Source organism: Eschrichtius robustus, chromosome 1 (genome assembly GCF_028021215.1).
Source record: "Eschrichtius robustus isolate mEscRob2 chromosome 1, mEscRob2.pri, whole genome shotgun sequence".
Classification (NCBI taxonomy): Eukaryota; Metazoa; Chordata; class Mammalia; order Artiodactyla; family Eschrichtiidae; genus Eschrichtius; species Eschrichtius robustus.
In genome coordinates this window covers 150,161,076-150,167,888 of record NC_090824.1, presented here as the reverse complement: position 1 = coordinate 150,167,888, position 6,813 = coordinate 150,161,076, and the positions used below count along the sequence as shown (strand labels likewise).

Sequence of the window (6,813 nt, the reverse complement as noted above, 5' to 3'; positions counted from 1 at the left end):
TGCTCAGTGCCCTCCTCCTAAGCTGTAACCTCAAAAGGTCACTTTAGCGCTCAAGCTTCCCTTTCCTCCTATGTAAAATGGGAATAGAAACTGAAGCTACTTTATGGGGATGTTGTAAGGATGATGAGCTATCATATTGCAAACTATTCAGCACACAGTTTAGCGCTCAAGGCATACTAGCTGTGCCTATCAGTAACTAGCTATTACTAGTAGTCAAGATTAGTTGTTTGAGTCTCTCCCCGGACGTGGCGAGCTTGGCTGGGGTCGAAAGCCCGAAAGGGGTCGCCCGCCTTCCAGCCTTCCAGGCCCCTTTAAGTCCTACTGTCTGGGGGCAGGGGTCCGAGCCGCCTCGGCGCGCCAGGGGCCTGAGTCCCAATTGTGCTTGCTCAGTGAGGGTGACCTGGTGGCCGCGCAGGCGAGGGCACAGGTGCGGTCCCAACCGCAATGTGGGTGTGGGCACGGGCGTGGCGAGCGGAGATCTGGGGCGCCAAGCTTGCCCCGAGGGCGGGGGTCTGGCAGCGGCTCCAAGAGCCCGGCAGGGGGTGTCTAGGCCCTCCCGAAGGACGCCGCCTGGCACCCGACTCCGGACGACTGACGGACTCGCCCCCCGAGCCCCGGCCCCGCCCCTGGGACCCCGCCCCCCGGCGCCCCGGGTTGGCTGGAGCCAGCGGCCAAGCGAGGCGATTTGCCACGCGCCCCGTCTCTGGAGCCGCTCCGAGCCCGGCCCCCGCGGCTGGTCAGGGAGGCAGCAGTGGGGGAGGCAGGGGTACAGGGCGCGACGCCGCCGGGCTGCCCCGCCCTAGGAGGCGCCCGGGTCCTCATTAAGTGACCAGTATCCCTTCCAGGAGAACACGCTCCTTCAGAGGGAAGCGAACTCCAGCCTGTAGCCCCGGCGCCAAACCGCCGTCATCTCCTTCCTGTGCCGGGTGATCCGTCTCCTCACCCACCAGAAAACATAGTCCGCCCCTCACGTCCTTTTGCGGTAGTGCTCGCTTCCAAACAGTGCGACTCTCTTTGCCCGCACCCTTGTCTTTCCCACTCCAAGTGCTCTAGGACCCACCAAGAGGATAAATCAGCTCTGTGAAGAAAACTTAAGGGAGAAGCCAGAGAGGGTGCGAAGGGAAGTAAAGGAAAAGGCGAGCTTGGCGGAGGGACACAGAGTACCGTCGAAATAGTGCGCACGCGCGCCGACAGGAACGAGTTCCGGTCTGGCCCGGGCCTGTCTCCTAAAAATAGCCCCGGTGTGGGGATCCGTGCGCTGATGTCCCGACGAGTCCCGGGCTGAAGGAGGCGGCTCCGGGCGGCGCGGAGCGCTGGTGGCGGGCCCCCGTTCCGGCTTGTGTGCGCCCGCCAGCTGCGCCGGAGAGACGGTGAGGGCCGCGGGCGGCAGGGCTCAGTCCGCGGGGCCAGAGGGGCGGTGTCTCGGCGAGGGGGCTGGGGGCGCCGGGGAGGGGGGCGACGCGGCCCTGGAGGGGCGCCTGCGGGGCTCCGGGGACAGCGGGACGGTGTGGTGTCCGGCTGGCAGAGAGCAGGGGTCGAGGCGCGCTGCGGCGGGGCGGGTGGGGTGCGGGGAGGCGGCGAGCGGTGGTCGCGTCGGGGTCGGAGACAAGGGGCAAGGCGCCTGCGGAGGTGGGGGCGGGGTGCCCCGAGGGCGGGCCTGAGGTCTGAAGGGGTGTCGCGGGCCGGTGGAGGGAGGGTCGGCCGCGCAGGCTCGGCGCGAGGAGCCTCCCAGGGCGCGCGCTGTGTTTGGGGCTGGGGGGCGGTGGTGGACGTCGCCTCCTTGAAAGTTGGAGTTTCCTGGGGGCCCGGAGCCTCTCTGTAGGGGAACGCCCGAGGGCTGTTTTCTTAATCTTCCAGTGTGAGGCCGGGGTCTCCCCGAAGCGGTTTACCGGGGGGTGCGGGGGGCGTTTTGCGCTGTTGTTGGACTCGAAGAAGTTCCCCCACTTCTGTTTGGGAGAAGGTTGGTCTAACGGAGTGGAACTCTGTGTGTGTGTGTGTCAGTCAGTGGCCGTGTGTGTGTGTGGATGTGTGTGTGGATGTCAGTGGCCGGGTCGGTACATGGGGCCAAGAGGTGGCCCGGGCTGGGGGTACCTGCGGGTGCGGACGCCCGACCGTGCGGGGAGACGTCGCGGGGAGGGAAGGGGCTACAGAGGGAACCGCTCGCTGCCCTCACCCAGGACGTCCATCTAAGTAGATCCCGGCTCGCAGGGAAGGTTTTGTGTGATAGGAACTTTGCCTTTTAGTTCGATTCCATTTGTCTTTGATCAGTGAGGATTTATTAGTAGGTGAGATAGTGCAAACAAGTTTGGAAAAGATGAGCATTTCTGAATTAGAAAAACAAGGGTTTTTTGTGTTGTTATTTTGTTTTTTTGGTTTTTTTCGCTTTAAAGTGTAACTATAAAAATGTCCTCAGACCTGATGACTGATTACTGAGATAAGAAACGAGCCTTCTGTCATGATCCAGTAGGGAACCATGTGTAGATTGAAGACTAGCAGCACCGTGTTAACCTGCATTTTATTTTACAATGAGATTGTGATTCCAGTAAGTGTGCTTTTAGAAAGGCCTGCTGTGGTGTGTTGAGAGTGTGTGTATTTTAAAACAAATACTGTCTAAACATTTTCAAGTTTTAGCACAGTATGTTTGCATTGTGTCTTGTATCTATTACTATATGGAGAGAAGGTTCTCTAAAACTGTAATTAGGTGTACATTACAGAAGAGCACTTTTCCTTTAAGAATCCAGCTGTGTTGTTTTGGCATCTGCCAAGTACTCCAGTTGTCAGTTTTAAAATCTGTTACCTTGGCAGTACTTGTACAGTCTGTGGAAAAGTTAAACAAAATAGCTTAAAGATTTTTTCTGCAAACACAAAAACGGCATTTATTTTAATAGTGTGAATTTAGGAAATGAGGATAAAATAACTATATTGTGTTATTATGGCTTTTGTATATACGTCTTTTGGTTTGGGGTGTTTTTTGTTTTTGTTTTTTTGGTTTAGTTTTGGAAGGCTCAGTCTTTACTCATTTCTTTTCCTGTGAATGGCAACTTCTGTTTTAAGAAAAAAGTCAAACGTGTTTTCACTAAAGTGGAAGACAATTTTAGTTAGACTTTATATCAAACATAGTGAACACATGTTATATAAAACATTAAGATTAGTTCTATATGATGATGCACTAACTGATTCTGGAATCACTTCTAATTCTCAGTGAGCGTTGTAGTAAAAAGTTGTGATAATGGTGTTAAAATGAAAATACTCTGAAGAACTAAAACTAGTGATTTAAATACTTTGCAGACACAGGCTTTAATATTTCTGTTGGAAGAGTGCTTCCAATAGAAACTTATTTACTAAAGCCGTCAACGATTGTGAGATGGTAGTGACCTCTCTAAACACAGGTTTTTCATTTAATTCACACTGTTGTTATATATGAAACTATGGTTTTATTCATACTGGAGCAAAGATGATAAAATCATGTTAACTCCTTAAATTGCTTCCCAGCAAAAGTCCAATAAAATTGTTTAGGGCAATGAGTGAATGAGTGGTGGGGAGTGCTCAGTAGAAGGAAGCTCTTTGGGGCTCAGAAATAATAATTGTAAAGTCACCATGCTGAATTAGGGTTTGAGTATAATCTTCTATATTGTTAGAGTTTTTATGTTTCCTTAATGGGTATGTTTGACAAAGATTATTTTGTAAATGCAACTGGAAATAATCTTTTAAAGATGAGTTGTTTTGAATGGTGATGTTTTATTTTTCAAGGCAGTTGCATTATTCTTTGTATTTTACATTAAGAATGCAGTGCAGGTTAATATTAATTTTATTAATATTCAAGCAGTAGCAGTGTCATCACTCATTAATTTTTTGGTTACCAAGAGAAATATCTAAGTGTATTCTGAGAGTGGTTAAGTAATTGTGGAAATGTTTATTAGAACGTGATTTTGAAGTTTGAAATATTTTAATAAAATCTTTTTAGTAGATTTGTTTTCCGATTTAGGAGGGGGAAGCCATAAGTAAATTTGTTACTGGGAAGTGGCATGCTTATCAGTGTGGTTTTGGGAAGCCACTTTTTTTTCCTCCTTTTGCTTCTTTTATAAAGTCTGGCAAGAGGAATTTAGAGTAACACACAATGATGATGGTCCTAGATTTTCTTTGGGCATTTCTAATTTTATATATTCTGTCTTGTAATCAGACTATGCACCTATTTTTTGTTTGTTTGTTTTGGAAGATATACTAATGGTACATATGAATGTTACAAAGTCTAGCTGAAGTTTTCTTTTATCAGCGATGGGGCAATGAAAATACCACTTTGTGGACTGAAAATGATCAGCATTGCCTTTTTCTAGATTAGAAAGAAAATTTCTGAACGTTCTTAGTAAATTGAGAAGTGAGTGCTCTCTCAATGTTTGAAGTAATAAGAGAAGTGTAAATATGGAAAATCAAATCTGTTTTCTAGTTAGATAACTTCCTGCATAGAACACTCTAACACATTATGCTGATTTGCAAGTCCTCATAAAGGAAGGCTGCTTGACTTTGTCATCAGATCTTGGTTCTGATCCCAGCTCTACCACTGACAAAGTTATGAGATGTTTTCTGTAAAATGGGAAGGAATTACACCACCTGCCCCATAGAATTGTTAGAATTAAATGAAATAATGGTGTGATAGTTCCTAGGGCGTTCCCTGAGACTTGATGTACAAAAATGCATATTGCCTCGTCTCCCTTCATCTCTTCCTGCATACATCCCTTCCTTCCTATGTAGATTGTGTAGGTACTCTGCCCAATACCTGTACCTTTAATGTTTGTTACCAAAAGGACTTGGTGTAATGTATAAATACAGGAGAATGCTCATATATTTGTTTGGGATAAAATATCCCAGCATCTTAAATTCATTGTCAGATTAAACATAAAATGTTTAGTTGGCTGATATGCAATCATTGTTGGATTCTAACTTCCATGATCTCTCTACATTAAAAAAAAAAAAAAGTGAAATATAAGCATTTTTCCTACTTTTCACTGAAACATGTCTTTTAGGAATTATCTGTGGGAGTTATCTTTAAGATATGATATTTAAAATTTGAAATTACAAAAATATTTTTATAACATACCTGGAATAGGTATATCTAAAAAATAGGTTTTCTTTAGTTGGTAATTTTAATTTTTTATTCTTTTTACTTGCTTGGTGGAACTAAATTATTTTATTTAGGTGTGCTTTATCTGTGTATGGTTTATCTGTGTATTCTATGATAAATGGATCCTGTGTCCAGTTTATTATAATTGAAAGTATAAGCTCATTTGTTAATAAGACTCATGCATGGCACGGGATATATGTTGGCACGTATTTAATAAATACTATATTATTTATATAGATATATGTTATTTACTAATTTTAATATTTTTGTATTTACTAAATTGATATTTACTGAACTTAGTATTTTATCTAATATTGAATCATCTCAATAATCACTCAAGATGAAATCGTAAGCATATGAGTTAAGAAAATTAGCTGGTTTATGAAGTGGAATACCAGATTTTTGAACATTGGTGTATGACAGCAGATAATTTACTTCTTCAGTTTAATACCTGTTGATGCTGAAAGCCAGAGGAATTGTTAACATGGGTGAAAAACAGACACTAGCTGATCAGACTTCTAATAACTATCAACCAAGGCACATCTTTTTATGGTTGTCTTGAATTAATACTAATTTTATTTTCTTCCTTATACAAAAATGTAAACTTTAATTTATGAACTTAAATTCAGCCATCAATAAAGTTACATTGTTATATGTTTTGAGAAATGTTTTGGTAGTGGGTGGTAAATTTATACTGCATGAGCTGGACCTTTTCACCAGGTTATTTTTGTGCCAGCAGCATGCATGTGGAGCTTGACTTGGATTAGTTTGAGGTATGATTTGTGACCCTTGGAACAAAAGAATACTCTCCATTTAACCTGGTAAGATAACTTGTAGCTGTTGGCTTATTAAAACAAGGTGCTCTTGCATTGACTAATATTGTATTTGCTTGTCTCATTTTTTATCTCCACCCTTAGCAATCCATCTTTTACATAGAGATTAGAATTACATTTCTAAAATTCAGATCTAAATTGCATTCTTCTTTTAAAAAAAACTTTGAAGGCATGTAAAATCAGTAAACAGGCAGTAATTTAAAAGATAAGAGGTTGATCTCTAAAATCTGACTGCCTAAGTTTTAGAATACCCACTCTAGCACTTTTTCTTTGGCAAGTTCTCAGTCTTCATGAGGCTCAGTGTATGAAATGGTGATTATAATGTTATTTACTTTGTAGAGTTGTTGAGACGATTGAATGAGATGTGTATTATCAAGCTTTTAGCACAGTCCTTGGTACCTAAAATGCAGTAATTTTTTCTCCTACTGTTACTATCATTACCGCTACTGCTGTTGCCATTATTAGTCACGGTTCACTTCATAGTATGATTCTATCTTATCTTTCTAGGCTCATTGTCAGCCACAACCCTTCAGTTTCTATGACCCAGTTAAGGCCAGCTATTTGCTCTTCCCTGAAAAGGCTATTATTTTCATGCTGATGTCTCCCACTTTTATTTTTCTAGCCCAGAATTTTCCTGAGTGTGATATCCCCTTGGAAATCTAGTTGGGATTTCAAACATCATGTTAGCCACGTGACTAAGATATAGCTATTTATTCCTTTCCCCCAATCTTCTTCCTCTCTCCTACCCTCAAACCCTGGTGTCTCTGCTGGCCCTCCCCATCTCAGTAAATGGCAGGACTCAAGCCAGAAACCTAAGATATCATTTCGGGTTCTCTTCTTTTCTCTCAGATCCAACCCATC

The 6,813-nt window shown here is 43.9% G+C and overlaps 1 protein-coding gene across 6 annotated transcripts in view; it reads left to right on the top strand.

Moving 5' to 3' along the window:
• The first annotated feature begins 850 nt into the window (after positions 1–850).
• MEF2A (myocyte enhancer factor 2A) overlaps positions 851–6,813 on the top strand; it is a 159,348-nt gene continuing 153,385 nt past the window's right edge. For 2 of the 6 annotated variants that reach the window (XM_068556858.1, XM_068556869.1), the window contains exon 1: positions 851–1,370. The gene's annotated coding sequence lies outside the window, so the exon portion shown is untranslated. The remainder of the gene's footprint in view (positions 1,371–6,813) is intronic. The other 4 variants (XM_068556883.1, XM_068556899.1, XM_068556875.1 and 1 more) reach the window with 3 other exon arrangements.